The 19,612-nt window shown below is 49.1% G+C and overlaps 1 protein-coding gene across 10 annotated transcripts in view; it reads right to left on the reverse strand.

The window, feature by feature from the left end:
* The window catches only part of NFASC (neurofascin), a 183,830-nt gene that overhangs the window by 78,582 nt on the left and 85,636 nt on the right, over window positions 1-19,612 (reverse strand). The window contains exon 1 of one of the 10 annotated variants that reach the window (XM_024571489.3): window positions 14,129-14,214. The exons of the other annotated variants lie outside the window; for them this stretch is intronic. The gene's annotated coding sequence lies outside the window, so the exon portion shown is untranslated. Of the gene's footprint in view, window positions 1-14,128; window positions 14,215-19,612 lie in introns of those variants that run through there. 10 annotated transcript variants of the gene reach the window in all.

Genomic DNA, 19,612 nt, shown 5'->3' on the forward strand with positions numbered 1-19,612 from the left:
GTTACCATTTAAAAAACAAATGTATTTTTTTAGAGTTCCTAAAAAAATTAATTACTATACGACCCTGTATGTCTCCTCCTAGGTATATGCCCCAAAGAACTTAAAACAGGTTCTCAAACAAGCGCACATATACACATGTTCACACCGGCCCCAGTCACAACAGCCACAAGGTGGAAACAGCCCAAATACCCATCAAGGGAAGACTAAATGGACAGGGCGCAGCATATGCGTACCATGAAATGATACTCAGACATGGAAAAAATGAAGTACTGATCCGTGTTACAACGGGGACGGAACCCGTTGTAAGGGCACTATGCTCACTGAGAGAAGCCAGACACAAAATGGGGTGCATGCTCTCGTTTATATGAAATATCCAAAATAGGTAAATCCATAGAGACAGAACACTGATTGGTGGTCACCAGAGGCAGCGGGGGGGGGGGGGGGGGGGGGGGGGAGACGGGAGCTGCTGCGGAACGGTGCAGGCTTTCCTCCTGGTGGCCACGATAATGTTTGGAGCTAGAGCGAGGTGACAGCCGCACACACTGTGAATACACCAAATAGCCCTGAATCGGTCACTTTAAAATGGCTAGTTCTATGACATGTGCATTTTACCTTACTAATAAAGAAATACACAGCACTGATCTCTAAAATGTGCTCATAAGATAAAAAAGGAGGGTGACGAGGGTGGGTTATTCCACATGGGCATACGGGCCCCTTGGCTCTCCGAGCCGGGCCTGCTCAGCCTATTTTGTACTTAGTTTGCAATCCTGCTTCTAAGGAAATTCTCATCCCAGCCAAAGGAAGGGGGAGTCAACAGCGTCTCGGCATGGGGGGCCCAGCACAGTGCACAAAGAACCCAAAGCAGACGGGGGACGGAGATGCCCTGCCTGAAGATGCTCCAACTTCACCAAAGCCGTAAGTTCCCCCATTCTCATAACCAGGAAGAAAGGGGTGAGGGCAGGGGGTTTCCAACTGAGAGTGACTGAACTCACACTTCTGACCAAATCTTCTTGCACCACCATGTGGGATGTATGGTCCAGTCACGTGGTATCACATTCCTCTCCTGGCCCTTCCACCAACACGAGATTATCACTAGAGGTGGAGAAAGTACAGCACCCAGTAGGGGCCGGAGGGGTCCAAGCCCTCTAGGGGAATGCGATCTAACCGTGGAGCATCCCGAGGAGGAATAAGGAAACTTCCATACCCTGTGTGTGGGGGTGGGTGGGGGGTCAAGGCTGCAGAAGACGGAGCCACGAAGGACTGTCTGGAATGCTGGAAGGGGTGAAATGTTTCTGTTTAGCTCTACAGGGGCCAAACTAGGACAAAAGGGGAGGAAGTTCCAGAGAGGCAGGGGCTTCTCAGAGGCTGGGAAGAATTGTCTAACAAGCAAGGCCACCCTACAATACCATTCATGAAAACACACACTGCCCCCATTCTTGACCAATACAAGGCGTGTGAAGGGTCCTTTTATCGCAAATCAGACAGGTAAGAGGTGGAGTATAATGATATAAAATCCATTACAGCAGGGCCCCGTGCAGGGAGAGAGCGGGAAAAAAACGAAGAGAAATCATGTGTAGACTGATGGTGTACTATGAACTGGGGAATATGACTCATTCCATCCTTGAGGGGCCTCCATATCCGAGATCCCTCCTTCCACCCCTTGTGTGAAAAGAAAAGAAAAGAAAGGGGAAAAAGGGAGACAGAGAGACAATGGATTCATGCAGAGTCATGAACAAAAACGTTCTGCCAAGTGAAGCGGTGAGCTCGTCATTTCATAGGGAACCCCGTGCGTGCGCCCAGGTGCGCTGCTGACCACGCCCACACAGGAAGGAGACTGAAAGCTTATCTGAATCACTTGGGCGCTATGGAAATACAGATCGCTGGACCCTCAAAGTTCCAGGCAGGGGCCAAATCAAGCCTGCAGATTAAGAAAAAAATTGGGGGAAATTAGAATGCCCTCCAGGGGTGTCCAGCCTTTTGGTGTCTCTGGGCCACACTGGAAGAAGAGTTGTCTTGGGCCATGCATTAAATACATTGTAACACGTCATCACAAAAAAAAAATCTCATAATGTTTTAAGTAAATTTACGATTTTGTGTTGGGCTGCAGTCACAGCCGTCCAGGGCTGCATGTGCCCTGTGGGCCACAGGTTGGACACCCCTGCCCTGGAGTCTCTGTTATCTTACATTGGGATGCTTCTCACACTTAGGCAACTTCCCTGAACTCTAGGCCTTTAAAATTCACAAGGCTGTGAGAGATTCAAATGCAAAATATCTGATATGGGACCCAGAAAAGCTTATGGGAGCTGGGGGATGATGAACCATGGGTGGGGACCAATGACAGCCTGTCAGTTAAGTCTGAGAGCATTGGCTAAGAAGTGAGGAGGCCTGGGTTGAATCTGCTCCCCACTTACGAGGTGGGGACCTTGCATTAAAACTTTAGGTCTATATTTCTCATCTGAAAACTGCAAATAATATAGCACCCACTGCAGAGGGCTGCTGTGATGACTTACTATACAATTCCTATAAGAAGCACTTAGCAAAGAGTAAAGGCTTAATAAGTGTTAGCTGTTGCCAATGAGTAGGCTTTGAACTTAAGGGGATGAGGAAGGTTCTGCTACCTACAGGTCATGACCAATAACAGCAGCAAGTCATTATAATTACCCATCCGCAATCACAGCCTGCCTTACTGTTTTTCCTTTTTTGGGGTCCTGGTTGCTTTCTTTCCCCAGGCTGGAGGCCTCTGGTGTTGATTCCACGAGCTGTCCCTGGTAGCTGGACAAGAGGCCCACCGCTAAGCAAGCTGTTGCCATCGGAGCACCCCACCTTCCCACAGCCCCACCTGGGCAGGCTGCTCTGCTGGTCACAACACGACTGAAGTGATGGGGAGAAGAGACTGGTGGAGAATGGCTCAGCCGGCAGCTCTACGTCCCTGGAGCAGAACCCGCCTTGCACCTTGGGGCGGCAGTCAGCGCACCATCCACTCGATAACAGACCTGGCAGCAGGCACTAGTCTAGAGAACACACACGGGGACAACAGAGGTTTCTTTGCTCTAGTGGAGCTCATGTGCCAGCAGAGAAGACGGGAAATAAACACTGACTTCTGGTCAAGTGGCAGCATAGGTAAACACGACTCAGATCCTCGCACAACCACATCAAATTACAACTAAACTATAGAACAACCACCACTCAGAACCATGATAAATCAAGTTGAATGGAAGTCTGACACCTGTGGATTTAAAGAAACCACATCCATCCAGACTGGCAGGAGGGGCAGAGACGCAGAATGGGTTGGTCCCACATAAACATGTGGTGGATAAAAACTCAGGAGAGATACCTTGGGAATGAGGAGTCCCAGCCCCATACCAGGCCTGCCAGCTCATGGTTCCAGTGCCAGGAAGATAAGTCCCCATAACTTCTGGCTGCAAAAACCAGTGGGGATTGAATCAGTGGAAGAAACTTCTGGAGTCCCAAGCAGTTCCCCTTAAAGAACACACACACAGATTTTGACTCTCTCCCTCTGAGCTTCAGCACTGGGTTAGCAGCTTGAAAGGCACCAGTGACATAAGGGGAGGAAATGAAGTGTCTGGCATCAAGGCAGGAGCTGGGGCAGAGCTTTCTCCCAGACAGAAAGACAGGCAGAGGCCAATGTCCCTTTTCTGAAACCTCCCCCCAACAGAGCCACAGAGCCGGCAGACTCCATCCCACCCAACTTATAGGCCCACCCAAACTGTTAACTGTGACTTTTCTATAGGAATGGCTAGTCTTGGCTCATGCTTCACAAATTCCTAAATCCTCTCAAACAAGCAACAGCCGGCCTCAGTGAGCCCCCAGCCCCTATACCTCTTGTTAAGTGGCCCCAGTCCTGGCACTAGCATCAGCCAGCCTAGATTCACAGCTTGGCTTCACCTGGGAATCTCCAAGCCTAGCACAAGTAGCAGCCATCTCAGATTGCTTTATAGCTCAGGCAGGGTGGCCACAAGGAGAACACAGGTGAGGACTGACCTTGGCCTGCATCACCCAAGAAACCCCAAGGCCAATGCACCCAGTGGACAACTACAGACCACATTAGAGCACCACCACCCTGGCCCTGCAGAGATTATCCTCCATGGAGGGTGGAGGTTGGTAGTCAATGGTCACAGCCAGACCTTGCCCCTGACTGGCCTGGATAAATCCCTCCCATTGACTTGCCAACAGCAACCAAGGCTCGCCTACAAGGGGAGGGTGTACTCAGCACACATGAAGGGTGCACCTCAAGTACCCAGCTTGGGTGACAGGGGAGGCTGTGCCACTGGACCCTACAGGACACCTACTACATTAGGCCACTCTACCAAGACAGGGAGTCACAGCACCTCTTTCTAATACATAGAAATGAACACAGGGAGACTTCCAAAATGAGGACTCAAAGAAACATGGTCCAAATGAAAGAACAGATCAAAACTCCAGAAAAAGAGCTAAATAAAATGGAGACAAGCAATCTATCAGATGCAGAGTTCAAAACACTGGTTAGAAGGATGCTCAAGGAACTTAGTGAGGACCTCAACAGCATAAAAAGATCTAATCAGAAAGGAAAGATGCACTAATGGAAATCAAGAACAATTTACAGAGAAACAACAGTAGAGGGGATGAAGCCAAGAATCAAATCAATGATTTGGAACACCAGGAAGCAAAAAACAACCACTCAGGACAAGAAAAAAGAATTTAGAGAAATGAGGATAATTTAAGCAGCCTCTGGGACAACTTCAAGCATTCCAACATTCACATAATGGAGTGCCAGAAGGAGAAGAAAAAGAGTCAGAAATTGGAAGTCTATTTGAAAAAATAATGAAAAGAATCCCTAATTTAGTGAAGGAAATAGACACGCAAGTCCAGGCAGCACAGAGAGTCCCAAAGAAGATCAGTACAAAGAGGCCCACTCCAAGGCACGTCATAATGAAAATGTCAAAGGTTAAAGATAAAGAATCTTAACAGCAGCAAGAGAAAAGAAGTTAGTTACCTGCAGGGGAGTTCCCATAAGACTGTCAGCTGACTTCTCAAAAGAAACTTTGCAGGCTAGAAGGGATTGGCAGGAAATATTCAAAGTCATGAAAAGCAGGGACCTACAGCCAAGACTGCTCTATCCAGCAAAGCTATCATTTAGAATCGAAGGACAGATAAAGTGCTTCTCAGACAAGAAAAAACCAAAGGAGTTTATCATCACCAAACCATTAACATATGAAATGTTAAATAACTTTATTTAAGAAAAAGAAGATAAAAACTATGAACAATAAAATGGCAATAAATATATATCTATCAACAATTGAATCTAAAAAACTAAGCAAACTAGAAGAACAGAGACAGAATCATGGATATAGTGATCGTTTTGATTGTTGCCAGCTGGGAGGAGGATGCGGGGGAGTGGGTAGAGAGGTGAGGGGATTAGGAAGTACAAATAGGTAGTTACAGAACAGCCATAGGGATGTAAAGTACAGTATAGGAAATGGAGCAGCCAAAGAACTCATACGCAAGTCCCATGGACATGAACAATGCAGGGATTTCCTGAGGGAGTTGGGGGTGCTGGGTGGAGGGTGATAAAGGGGTAAAAATTGAGACAACTATAACAACACAATCAATAAAATGTAATTTAAAGAACGATGAACAACAACAAAAATCAGGCAGCAATAGGTGCAGTGAAGAACAGAGGATCTACCTAACACAGATGCTTACAGCGGCCTTACTCGTAATTGCCAAAATTTGGAAGCTACTGAGATGCACTTCAGTAGGCGAATGGATAAGTAAATAAACTGTGGTACACCCACACAATGGGCTATTATTCAGCACTAAAAAGAAATGAGCTATGAAGCCATGAAAGACATAGAGGAACCTTGAATGAATATTAGCAAACGAAAGAAGCAACTCTGAAAACACTACACACTGTGATTGTAACTGACATTCTGGAAGGGCAAAATTAGAGAGACGCTAGAAGCCCAGTGGTTGCCAGGAGCTGGGGGAAGGAGGAATACGCAGAGCACAGAGATTTTTGGAGCAGTAAAATGTCTGTATGATACTGTAATGCTGGACACATGCCATTATACAGTTGTCAAACCCGCAGAATATACACCACCAAGAGGGAACCCTAACGGAAACTGCGATCTCCAGGTGATAACGAACTGCCAGTGTAGGTTTATCGATGTAACAATTGTACCACTCTGATGGGGATATTCATAATGGCTATGTGTGCTAGAAGTGTTCTAAAAAATTAAGTCTATTTAAAAAGAAAGAAAGAAACCACAAGATGGTGATGTGATAAGGAAAGGTGAATGGTCAAGAAAAGCCTCTGCGAGCCGGTGACATCTGACCAAGACCTAAATGGCAGGAAGGAGCCATTGTAAAGATGGGTAAGAAAATCATGCCAGGCAGGGACCAATGTTCATGCAGAGGCCGTGTGACAGGAAGCAGACAGAAACAAGCAAGGAACTGAAGGAAGCCGGTGTGGCTGGAGCTTGGATGCCCATGGGGAGGACCTCCTGGAACAAGTCACAATCAGGGAGGGAGGCAAGGGTGGACTCAAGGAGGGCTTTGAGGGCCAACGTAAGGAGTTTAAATTATATGCTGAGCAGGGTTGTAAGCACTGCATGACCTAATGAGGTTTGTTTGTAAAGACCACTCTGGCTGCTCTGTGAAGGGTGGGATGTAGGTGGGGGCAGTGGAAGCAGGGAGACCCTTTAGGAGGCTCTGCAGCCTCTGGGGTAAAGCCAGACCCTTAGCTTCTAAACCCAGAACTGTCACTACTGTTTCAGTGAAGTCATTCAATGCAGCAGCCTCCTGGCCACCATGGATTCCATACAGTGTTCACGGTGATGAGGATGGAGCTGGAAGACAAGGCTGTGTGTTCCATCCCCACTGAGGGCACATACAAGAATCAACCAATGAATGCATCAGTAAGTGGAAAAATAAATCGATCTTTCTCTACCTAAAATCAATAAACATTTTAAAAAAGAACCTTTTAGTGCTGGGTTTTCACATTGGGTACAGAGGGGACTGGTTCTGGGAAGTGCCTCCAGGGGAGGAGGGGGCATTTGAGAGGGAGACACAGGTGGGACCCAGGCCCCTCCACCCCACTTTCAACAGAGTAGCCTCACAGTCCCTGCTTTTACATTGGGGTTTTGCATAAAGTTTTATTTTGAAGAAAGGATTTTATTAGTAAAACAAAGAACTGAAAACCCTTGTGCAACAGCCTAAATTTTCCAATGCAGAACCCCGCACCCCATGGCAGTCATGCAACAGCAATGCAGGGTGTGGGGAAGAGACTCTGGGCTCTTCTTATAAGGACACCAGTCATATTGGATTAGGGCCCACCCTTATGTATTCATTTAACCTGAATCCCATCTTTAAAGGCTCTGTTTCCACTTCCAGCCAACCTGGAGGCATAGGTACATACATTTTGCCTCTTCACACAACCAAAAGAAGGACAACAACAAATTTAAAAACAAAAAATAACCAGAACTGCCAGAAAATCGAACTGTATGGAAATCTGACAACCAAGGAGTTGAAGAAGAAACATTTATCCAGACTGGTAGGAGGGGTGGAGACGGACAGCTGGGGCAGAGAAGACGCATGGCAAGGTGGCAGCTGGTGATACCACATTTGCATGCAGATAAACCGGGAGGAACAACTGGGAGTGAGACAGACTGTACAACCCAGGGTTGCAGCACAGGAAAAGAAAGCCTCAAAACCTCTGGCTGTAAAAACCCGTGGGGGTTGCGGCAGTGGGAGAAACTGCCATTCTCACAGGAGGGTTCTGTGAAGAGACCCACGGGGTCCTAGAACATGCACAAGCCCACACACCCAGGAATCAGCACCAAAAGGGCTCAATTTGCTTGTGGGTAGTGGGGAAAGTGACTGAAAGCTGGGCAAGAGCTGAGCAAGGTGGCATTGTTCCCTCTCAGACCCCTCCCCTCCCACACAGCGCCACAATGCAGTGACTTGGGTTGCCCCACCGTGGCAAATACCTAAGGCTCCACCCCTTACAATGTAACAGGTGCCCTGAGACACAGAAATATGGCCCAAATGAAAGAACATATCAAAACTCCACAAATAGAACCAAGCAATGAAGAAATAGCCAACCTATAAGATGTAGCATGTTTTGAAATGTGCAGGTAATTAGGTTGCTCACAGAAATGGGTGAGTATGGTCCCAAAATAGAGGAAAAAGTGAAAGTTATGCAAAGTGAAATAAAGAAAAATATACAGGGAACCAACAGTGATGGGAAGGAAACCAGGACTCAAATTGATGATTTGGAGCAGAAGGAAGAAATAAACATTCAACCGGAACAGAATAAAGAAACAAGAATTCAAAAAAATGAGGAGAGGCTTAGGAACCTCCACTACAACTTTAAATGTTCCAACATCTGAATCATGGGGGTGCCAGAAGGAGAAGAGGAAGAGCAAAAAATTAAAAACTTATTTGAACAAATAATGAAGAACTTCCCCAATCTGGCAAAGGAAACAGACTTCCAGGAAGTCCAGGAAGCTCAGAGAGTCCCAAAGAAGTTGGACCCAAGGAAGCACACATTCAGGCACATCCTAATTACTTTACCCAAGATTAAAGATAAGGAGTCAATCTTAAAAGCAGCGAGAGAAAAGGACACAGTTACCTACAAAGGAGTTCCCATAAGACTGTCAGCTGACTTCTCAAAAGAAACCTTACAGGCAAGAAGGGGCTGGAAAGAAGTATTCCAACTCATGATAGGCAAGACCTATATCCAAGATGACTCTATCCAGCAAAGCTATCATTTAGAATGGAAGGGCAGTTAAAGTGCTTCCCAGATAAGGTCAAGTTAAAGGAGTTCATCACCACCAAGCCCTTACTATATGAAATGTTAAAGGGACTTAGTATGAACAGTAAAATGACAACAAACTCACAACTATCAACAACTGAACCTAAAATCAAAAACAAAAACAAACTAAGCAAATAACTAGAACAGGAACAGAATCACAGAAATGGAGATCGCATGCAGGGTTATCCCGGGGAAGAGGGGAGAATTGGGGAAAAGGTACAGGGAATAAGAAGCATAAATGGTAGGTAGAAAATAGACAGGGGGAGGTTAAGAATAGTATAGGAAATGTAGAAGCCAAAGAACTTACATGTAAGACCCATGGACATGAACTAAAGAGGGGGAATGTGGGTGGGAGGGAGTGTGCAGGGAGGAGGGGAATAAAGGGGAAGAAAAAATGGGACAATAGCATAATCAATAAAATATACTTAAAAAAAATAAAGGCTCTATATACAGTCAAAGGCTCCAAATACAGTCACATTGTGGGTTAGAGCTTCGACATACGAATTTTGGGGATACAATTCAATTAATAATAGTACTCATATTTTTCTTTGGAAAATTCATCTGTACCCCTTTCTCTGAGTGATCCTACCCTAGTTCCAGGGTTGGGCTCTGACTAGTTTAAGCCAGTTACGATCCCCACCCTCTCACCTCTGTGATTGATTTAGGGATCGATATCCGGCATGAGGCAGTGTGCTCCATGGAGACTTTTGCTGAGACCACTGGGAAAGTTCCCCCTCTTCTGAAAAAGACCCAGTGAGGACCTCCCATAAGGGAGAGGATGGTGGGAGGAGGGGTCTCCACATGCAATGTGAGGATGACCTGACGCTGCAGAAGGCAGAGAGGGGACAGAGGAAGACCGGGTCCTGTGTGTCACTGAGTTACTGCCGACAGAGCATTTCCCGAACCAAGCCCTACTTGTGGACTGTTAAATTACATATGCATTTACGTTAAAAGTTCCCTTTGACTTTTAATCCAGTCAAAGTTGAATGTCCTATCACGGGCACCTGACGGTACTATCAGAATCAGACATGCCCCCAGGATGTTGGTGGGACACCTAAGCCTCCCACTGTCTCCATTTTCTCTATTAAAAAAAAAAAGTCCCTCCCTCCTCCTGCCTGGACCCAGCCCCACCCCTCCACAGAGACCTGCCCTTGACCATCGACTGTCTGCTCTCTCCTGAATTGGCAAACTCTTCTCAACTGGCTTCTGCCTCAGCAGAGAAATGTCTTCAACTTTCTCTCATAACAAAACAGAAAGATTGTTCTCTGTATCCATAGCCTCCCTAATTATACCTGAAAATTTCCCCCTCCATCTCATGAAAGTTTGTTGTTCAAAGAGGGGTGCAGGCTTCTGACCTGACTGACATAGTCCCATTCACTGCTCACCCAGCCACACTCCAGACCTCCCAGTGGCCCCCTCTTGGCCACACCCAGTGTTCTTAGCTCTCATCCTGCCAGAACTCTCCGGGCATTAGCAACTGGTAACCGCTCCATCCGTCCTACCGCTCTCTCTTCCCTGGCCTCTGAAACAGTGCTCTGGGCCTCCTCTTCCAACCTCCACGGCAGCAGGGTCATACTGCTGGGTCCTCTTGTTCTGCCGGCTGTTCTCAGCGTCTCCGTAGGGGTCCTGCCCCTCCACCTCTACTCCCCATCTCTGATTCTTGGTGGTGGTTCCCACCCAAGTCATTTAAGCCAGATACAGGGATCTCCCGGAAACTCCACCTCTTCTCATGCCCAGGCACCGGGACACTTGGACTGTCTCCTTCCCAGTGTCTCTCCTACCCCCTCCCTCTCCACATTCCCACCCATCTCACCTTTGATATGCATCACGTCTTGTGGGCTCTTTCCAATCCACTTTCCATGGTGCTATTACAGTGGTTTTTCTAAATCCCCATCTGATCGCGTCCGTGCCCTGCTGAAAACTCTTTCATTATCACCCCATCAATCTGTTAAGATCAAATCCATGCTCCCAAGAGTCTCATACGAGGCTAAGATCAGGCTCCTGCAGGCCCCTCCATGCACCACCCCCCACCGCCACCTCCTCCACACACACACACTAAATGCCTCCTAATTGGGTGACGTGTCATTTTCTAAGCAAGCCCCTCCACTCACTACCTCCATACTTTACACATGCCATCCTCTGCGTCTGAAACGGCCTTCTCTCCTTGTCACGTGACTAATTCCCACTCAGTCTTCAACACACCGCTGTTCAGACATGAACATGCCCTGCTCAGTGCAGCATGCCCTGTGGTCCCCCTGGGCCCACCCCAGCCCAGCAGAGCTGAGAGTCCTTCTCCACTGTTCCTTAAACCTGCCTCTAAGCCCGGGGCACCCAGCGCACTGTGGTAAAACCACATGCTTAACCTAAGGTTGGAGATGTTTTATGTAAAGGTATAGGTAGAAAATATTATACGCCTCGTGAGACATAACAGTGTCTGTCACAACTGCTGAACTTTACCATTGTAAATGAGAGCAGCTACGGACAATAAGGGGCCTGAACACGTTCCACTAAAACCTGATTTACCAGCAGTCAGTGGTCTGGAAGCGACTCAGTCTGCTCACCGCTGGCTTGAACTTTGTGGAATCCTCGGGGCTCAGACCGGGCCCTGATCGCTCTTCTGTCCCCAGTGCTGGGCACGGTCCCTGGCAGGGAGGATCTACAGAACGGAAGATCCAAGCAAACATCTCAATCCTGCCACTCAAGTTCTGTAAATTACTTGCTTCCCAAGCCTTTAAAAAAAAAAATCCCAAAAATGAAAACAAATATTCCTGTTTTGCCTGCTTCAGATGGTGGCCGTGAGACCAAATGGATCATGCACAGAACATGAAGCATGATACAAATGTCAGCGTTTTACTGTCCTGATTGCAGTCTGTCCTGACGAGCCCGAGTGACTCCAGCACATGCAGACCTTTATGTTTGCTCTGAACAGTGGGTAAACCGAAGCCCAAGAGTGGGCCTGTGATCTGCCCAGCAGGTGGCTGGTCTGGGGCTTAGCCACAAGCCACTCGCTGCCCTACAGCATCCCCCTGCTCTGGGAGTGAAGGGCAGGTGTGACCATGTCTCCTCACTGCCACTCCACTCTTCTCCCAGACTCCCTTGCACAGGGCGTGAGAGAGAGTGTGAGACTGATGGACGGCTTAACAGTCTTCCGAGGCCGCCCTGGGATTTGGGGATCGTTTCTGGGTTAGCATCAGCAGGATCTGATGACTGTCTAGCAGTGGCCAATGGGAAGGATGGCATCAAAATTTCTAGGTTGGGAAACTGGCATAAAAATACAGGAGGCTAAATCTGGTGGGGGTTGGGATGCAGGGATAGCATAACCTTGGAACTGAATGTGTTCAGTTTGAAACGCTCAGAACCGTAAGCGAAACAGTTCTGCAGGTCCTGCGAGGCTGTGTTCCTGAATTAATGCCTAAGGACACACCACCACATGAATGCTGCGAAGCCACACGTCAGCGATTAGTTCTTAGAATAAACCATCAGATGACTGAAATAGTATACAAGAACCAACTAGGGAACACAGTCACCCATCATGCCACAGGATATTGTGGGGGCAAAGGGAGCTAATAAAAGCCCAACAGAGCCAACACAAAACGGCCATTCTGCAGGACAAAAACAAAACACAAAAAACACAGCAGACCTTATGACCATTATAGCCGCCCGGAAGCAACCTCTTCAGAAGTCGGAGAGAGGAGCTGAAACAAAGGAGGGAATGAGGCGCACAGAACTAAGGGGAGCGGAAGGGCCAGGCGGGCGGGGCCGAGAAGCTCAGATGCACCCCTCTCTGGGCAGACAGGCAGGCAGGCCCTCAAGTAATGTTCCCAGTACAAACCAATTACCAGTTGCAGGTGATTTATACATAAATATATACGTGAGTGGCTCAGGTTGCCACCACAACAGTCACGTTCTCCCTCACTTTTCATTTCTTTCTTGATGAAAACAGCAGTATGGGCTGTGTGTGGCCACCCCCTATCACGTTGGCCTACCATGTGAAATCGAGTTTCCGCACAGCACTGGGACCTGGCTCCTGCCTTGCGCCCCTCCCCAAACAGGCAATTTCCCCTTTGCTCCCCTCTTCCTAGGCCAGAAACGCCGGTCCCTTCATTCTCCACAGTGCAAATTCCATCTTCACCAAGACTGTAAGCAGCGGCAACCCCTCCATCGCTGTCCCTGCTTTCTCATTGAAAGGAGGCTGCATCTCCCTCGTGTGCCCAGCGCATTGCCACGCACTCTGTCCAGCGGTCATTTCTTCCTCCTGTGGGGTTAGTTGTTCTCAGGTCTGTCTCCTGCCTCACACTCTGAACTTCTAGAGCTCAGAGTCCATGTCTTGTCTCTCTGCATAGTGAGAAAGTACAATAAATATTCGTGGGATGAGTGAACAGCCACCTTATCAAAGACTTCCTATTATTGGGAGATATTTATCCTATCAACAAATCAGTATATTATAAATCCTTGGTTAATATCCTATATGACAAAGCTGTTGTTACAGTATAAGCCTGACTAATAAAAAAATAAGCCTGACAACCTAAACTTACAATATCTGTTCAGCATCCTGACGCAGACCGTGTCCCTGCTCAGCAGACCCATTGCCTTTTTTTCTGAAATCCTTCCTTCACTCCCTCTCAGACCTGCCCATCTAACCTCAGCAGGGCCACCCAGCCTTCTCCATCCTGCATGCAGATTCTCAGAATCCAGGGACTCAGCTGCTCCACAACTGCCATCAACTCCGCTCCCAGTCCCCCCTCCCCCTCATCCCAAGGGCATGGGTGAGCTGCCTTGGGTTCTGAAGTCCACTTTCAGAAGAGGAATTTTCCCAGGATTGGACACTATGGGGGCCTCCTTCCCCGATTCCCCTCCAGCCCTCTGCCACCTCCCTTCAGTCACTCATGCCAAGGAAGGAACGATGCAACACATGCTGACCTCAGCCTCCTCCACCCCCTCCACTCACGGGCATCTGAAGGCCAGGGGGTGGATTTCCCAGGAAATTTGAAATGCCCCCTATTGAAGATCAATAGCCTATCCCAAAGAGACAGAGCACCAAGCAAGGAAGAGAAAGACAGAGAGGACTCTGGAGAAGGTAAAATGAGAAGGAGAAGCAGCAAGGAGCTCCCTGGCTTCCCCTTCAGAGAGCACCTGCCAAAGAGTTACCTTTCCCCAACCTTCCCTTCACCCCCATGAAGTGGCCCGTGTCTCAGCATCTTTAAGAAAGGCTGTCTGCCCCTGTAATCCTCCCACTTCTGCTTTTGAAGGGCTGTAACGACACCCAAAGAGCCTCCAGGGCACAAGGACCTAACAGCCTAAGGAAGCACTCACCAGCCTGCTTCTAGGTCTCTGCCTCTCCCCATGCCCAGGAGAGAGACCCAGCTTCCTTGCCTGTGTGGGGTAGAACCCATTGTCTTCTGGGATTTTCCAATAGCCAAGGAAACCTCGTAAAAGGGGTTCAACTCCCCCTTCCCCCTCCTCCCTTCTTAGGGTTGGAAGGAGGTGGGCTCCATCTGCTCTGTGGCTGTGTTTCAGGCTTGGCTCCCTTTCGCTGTCATGGGGAGAGATCTGGGAGGAGTGAGGGGCTGTGTGTTTAACCACTGAGAGCGATCTGCTTGGTGGTGGCGGTGGCAGGGGCTTCGGGTGGCAGGGGCTCTGGGCAGGCCTGGCTCCTCCTCTCCTTGTCTCAGCTGAGTTCAAGGAGGCCACAGGCTCTCGGGAGTGTGTGCGTAGGGTGGGGGTGGGAGAACAATGGTATCAGATGGCCCTGATTCCCACCTGGGGAGGAGGTGGAGCAGGACACCTGGGTTTAGGATTAGCGATTTGGCTGAAAACAGCTGTTTCCTGCTCAACACCCAGAACTAATCTATAGGTTGAAACCTGAACCGCTTGGCTATTAAACTGGGGGCAAGGGAGGGAAGGAGTGGGAAAGAAGAAAGGGGAAGAGACCTTCCCCTCAAGGTGATCACCGGGAGCATCTAGTGTCCACGCATGGCTCCCTGGGGCACAGAACACTCACAGAGCGCCCTGGCCTTCAAGACACCAGGCGGGCTGAGACCCCCCAGGAAGGCTGCACCCTGGAGGACCTCAGCCACTTCAAAGGGGGGAGGCGCATGCATCTTGCTGCCGTGGCATGACTGATGGAGACATTAAGTCATGGAGCTGGGCTGCAGAGACACGCTGCATTCCGTCTCACAACTGCGTCCGTCGTGTGGGTCTACCAGAGCGTTGGACCGCCTCCTTGGAGCGGACTGTAGGCTGTCTTCTTTGTTTTCCCCATTTCAACAACACTGCCACACACATCCTTGAACGTGTAGCCTGATATATGAGGAAACGGGCCGTTGCACTAACTGTCTCTTTGATCCCAAGCCAGCTGGGGCCTGGCACATCTTATCCTGGCACAGTGAGGAAGCTTCAAGTGTACAGGTGGCCTGGTCCACAGCCCGGCCCTGCTGACAGCCCGCCGTGCAGGCCCGTGGTGGCTGGGCACCCTGGGAAGGACGCTGCGGTGCTACAATCCAGCCAGATGTCTAAGGTTCTTTGGGGCTGCACGTTTCCTCAGTATTACTGCTATTCCGTTCACCCTCCCAGGCGCAGGGCGAGGAAACACGTGGAATGAAAGGACTGTCAAACACACTCAGTGTAGCTGCTGACGGCTGACCTACACGCTGCGCAGGCAGGGGCTGGTGCGTCTGTTAATAAGGGAAGTCGGTGCATACCTGTGGCTCTCCTCTACTCAGGTCCACTGACTGGTCCCGCTCGTGATTAAATGAGTTCTCACCAGTCTCATTCCTTATAAAGATTAGCAGGTAGCGATGGTTGGAAAGGAAGCAAGGTAACACGTAGGGTGTGTGGACACCTCCCACCGGGGGTCATCAGTGAAAACCAAGGCCTGAGAAGAGGAGCAGGAAGCCACCCCACTTTCGGGGAATTCTGCCCTCTGGGAAGGCGAGGAGCCCCCCCTCTCTACAACTCAAGAAGCTAGCTTCTCACTGTCTGGGCTCCCAGACTCCCACCCTCAGGGAGAAAGTTTCACAGCAATTAGACACACATCTTTCTTCACAGCTGGAGAGAGAGGGCTGTCAACCCCCCACCCCCTCCTCAATCAGGTGGAGGAATAGCAGCAGCTGTCTCCCCAGGGGCTGTCATTACAGGGAAATGGCTCAGAGGAGCTGGAGGGGGACGCGATCATAATTCTGTGTGACAAGTCTCCAAGGGCAGGGCCCGAGGTTTGGGCGGGGTGAGACGGAGGGACCCCGGTGGGGAAAGTGGAGACGGAAGGCGGAAGGCCAGAAAGGGAGGCGCGGGTGCAGTATAAAGAGACTAAGGACTCCTCAGCAGTGAGACAGTCGCCGTGCAACCCAGCAATCCCACTCCTGCGTGTGCCGAGAGAACCGAAACCGCACGTCCACACGAGACCGTGTACACGAGTGCTCATGACAGCCAAAAAGGTGAGACCACCCGCATGTGCATCGGCCGGTGAACGCAGGAATACCATGGGGCACACCTGCATACCGGGATGCTGTTCGGCCATAAGAACAATGAACTACGGACACCTGCTACGACACGTATGAACCTTAAAAACGTCACGCTGGGTGCAAGAAGCCAGACACAAAAGACCACATACTGGAGGACTCCATTCGTGGCAAATGTGAGGGAGAGGGCTGGAGGAAGACCAGCGTGGAGGGGAGGGCATGACTGCTAGTGCGTATGGGGTTTTTGAGGGGAAAAGGTGGAGAAAGTGTTCTAAGATTGTAATGACGGGTGCCCAACTCCGTGAATAAACTAAAAATCATTGAATTGTTTGCTCGGAATAGGTGAACTGTATGGTATGTGAATCACACCTCAATAAGGCTATTGCTTAAAATATTAACAAGAAAAAAAGAATTACATTAGCACTTGGAAGCCTTTGTTACAAAACTGTAATATTTCAAAAAGGAAAGGAAGAAATTCCACCGTGACAGCCATTCAAGAGCAGCAGCCGTGGCCCTGAGCTAGCCCGTGGCCACAGGCCTCCACAAGGGCCACAAGATGGCCAAGAACGCGAGCAAGCCCAGGCGCGGCCGCCACAGGCGCCCCCCCAAGCACGCCGGGGTCGAGGGGGACACGATCCGAGGGAGCGCCACAGAGCTGCTCAAGGCCTCCAAGTGGGGCCTGAAGCCCATCGAGAAAAGGGCGAGGATCTCAACCAGAATTGAAAACTAAAAAAGGATAAAGGAAAAAGAATGGAAAAGGTGGGGACACACCTCCCTACCAAGAGGGAGAGAGAAGCTGAGCGACGACATCCTGGCGGCTGGCGGCCATGAGGTGGCGGCGGCGGCAGCAGCAGCAGGAAGGACTGAGCCCATCCCCCGTGTGTGTAATGAAGCGTTCTCAGAAAGAAAAGGAAAGTGAATGATTAAATTTATAAATGCAGTTTCAAATGTTCAAAGCAATTCACGAACTAAGTTTATTAATGGAATCAAACACATGCTTGTTGAAATTTGAGATTTATGAAGAGAATTAAAAAATCTGTCAGTTGGAATGAAAATGTTTTGGGGTTTATAACTTTAATATATTAAATATTGATTAAAAAAAAAGACCCATGGCTAAGTTCTTGCACCCCACCCTGAGAAAGTGACAAACTGTAAACTTCCCAAGGCTGCAGAAAGAACAGCCCGAAAGCACCAAGTCGGTCCCTCAGCGTCTTTCCTGAAGAAAGACGCCAGAGCGAATCCCCAGCCACCTTCCTTTCAGACGCAGCTTCCTCGCCCCGGGCACTGCCCAGTGGGTTCCCAGGCTCCCTGAATGGGGTGTCCTCTTAGAGACTAGGTCACTGTCCATCTGCTCACGATGGATGTCACTCGTGTTAAGCTGCTTACTCCAACCTCTATTGGTGGGATTCCCAGCCTGGCTTCAACGAGAGTAAAGTTGTAAAGCCATTTGAAAACCATACACTGAGCTAACGCAGGAAAAAAAATAAGGGGCAAGACTACAGGAGAACTTGGGGTGGGGAAAGAAAGGGAGATGACCTTCACCCTTTAACCAGACTATGAGCTTCCTGAAAGTGAGTGTCTTCTTAGCTTTTTTCTGTGTCCTTCATGGGAGCACGTGCCACCGCAAAGCAGAACATGACTGGGCTTAATAGACGTGAACGAAAAATTAGCTAGGAAAGTGCACAGGCCAGGGGAAACACACAGACACGGATTCAGAGATGGAGCTTCAAGGGGAAGTGACTCCTAGTCCTCCCGGACACGTAAAGGGCGTGGACACAGAGCCGCACACCTGAGTTCCCATCCCGCCTCAGCCACTTCCCTGCCTTGTGGTCTTCAGCCATCTGTTCCCTCTCTACAGCCTCAGCGTTTCTGGTCTTTGAGTGGAATAAATACTTACTATAAGGTTGTTGTGATGATTATTAATTAAATAAATTAAATGTGTTAATTCATTTTATTTTTTGAGTTAATTCGTTTTAATGAATGGGTGTGTGTGTATATGTATATATATAAATGTATTTCTATATATTTAAATAAATATAAACATATGTATGTGTATATATATATATAAAATCATCTAACCCAAAACCTGACACAAACTTGTCATTCAGAAACCACTGGTCCTTCCTCCTTTCCCCCAAGTTATAGCTGCTATATTGCTTTGCTAAATGGCTTTGGATAAGCCTGGCTTTCAAAGCTACAGGACTACTTTGTAGATCTACAAAGTACACAATGTCTGTGCAAATAACCATATGCTGGTTCTGTGACCAAGGAGCTATTGTTTACTCTTAGAGCCAACATATGGTTATCTGCAGAGGCACCAGAGAGAAAGGGAGGCTCCTGCAAGATCCCAGACCAGCCGAAGCAGCTCTGAGCTCCCCTCTCTCCCTCCTTCTGCCAGGGTCTCCTTAACCAAAGCCCTTTACACTCCTGAAGACCCTCACGCCTTCTTCACGCCAGCTTCTTCCCCCAATACCCCATGACCTATGACATCAAATGTACTTGGGTGGAGTTGGCCCCAGAGAGGTAGCCAGCCGGGTCAGTTCTTCAGAGGCGACTTCTATCCTGCTGGCAATATTGGTTTAGTTGCTGATAGTTCCAGGATAGCGAATCCTCAGTTGCATTTTTAAATTCCTTTCTGACATGATAAGGGGGCCCAGGGAGGAAGCAGCATCTGTTCCTCCTCTCCTCCCTCTAGCCCTCTGCATTTACATCCAACACAGACATCAGTCTGGACCCAACTGCCATCCTGGCAGGCTGCTAGAGGCTGGAAGAGATGTGAAAACACAGGAGCCTGGAGGAGGGGAGGTGGGACAGACAGGGGAAGGCTGTTTCCTGCATTGTAAGATGTACCACTTGTCTAGGAATCTGGTGCAAAGTGCAGGCAACTCCGACACTTACACCAGACACTGTTGTCTCCAACGGTGCAGAGGACAGCTTTGTGACATATGCCCTGAGTAAGCAGGCAGAAGGGCCTCCCTTTGCTACAGCCCGCGGTCCTCTCCTGAGAAACCGAAACTCAGAGTTGTGACATGCCATCCCAAACCCAGCAGCCCAGCCTCCAGTAAAAAGGTGAGTTTACTGGGCAGCAGGAAAGGCTGAGAGCAGTGAATCACTTTAACAGAAATGAGGTGATAACACCAGCTATTAAGGGGAACAGATTTCATGGCTGCCACCCACATCCCCTCACCTAGTCCTGAAGATCTCAGCGCTCCCCGGAGAAGGGGGCCAAGCATGGGTGCTGCCCCAGGGGCCTGGAATCAGCCGTGGGCAGGGGGTGGAAAGTAATACAGACCATTCCTAATGCAGCTCCACGGGCCTGCCCCAAACCACCCCACAGCTC

The sequence above is a fragment of the Desmodus rotundus genome, chromosome 12 (assembly GCF_022682495.2).
Source record: "Desmodus rotundus isolate HL8 chromosome 12, HLdesRot8A.1, whole genome shotgun sequence".
NCBI lineage: Eukaryota > Metazoa > Chordata > Mammalia > Chiroptera > Phyllostomidae > Desmodus > Desmodus rotundus.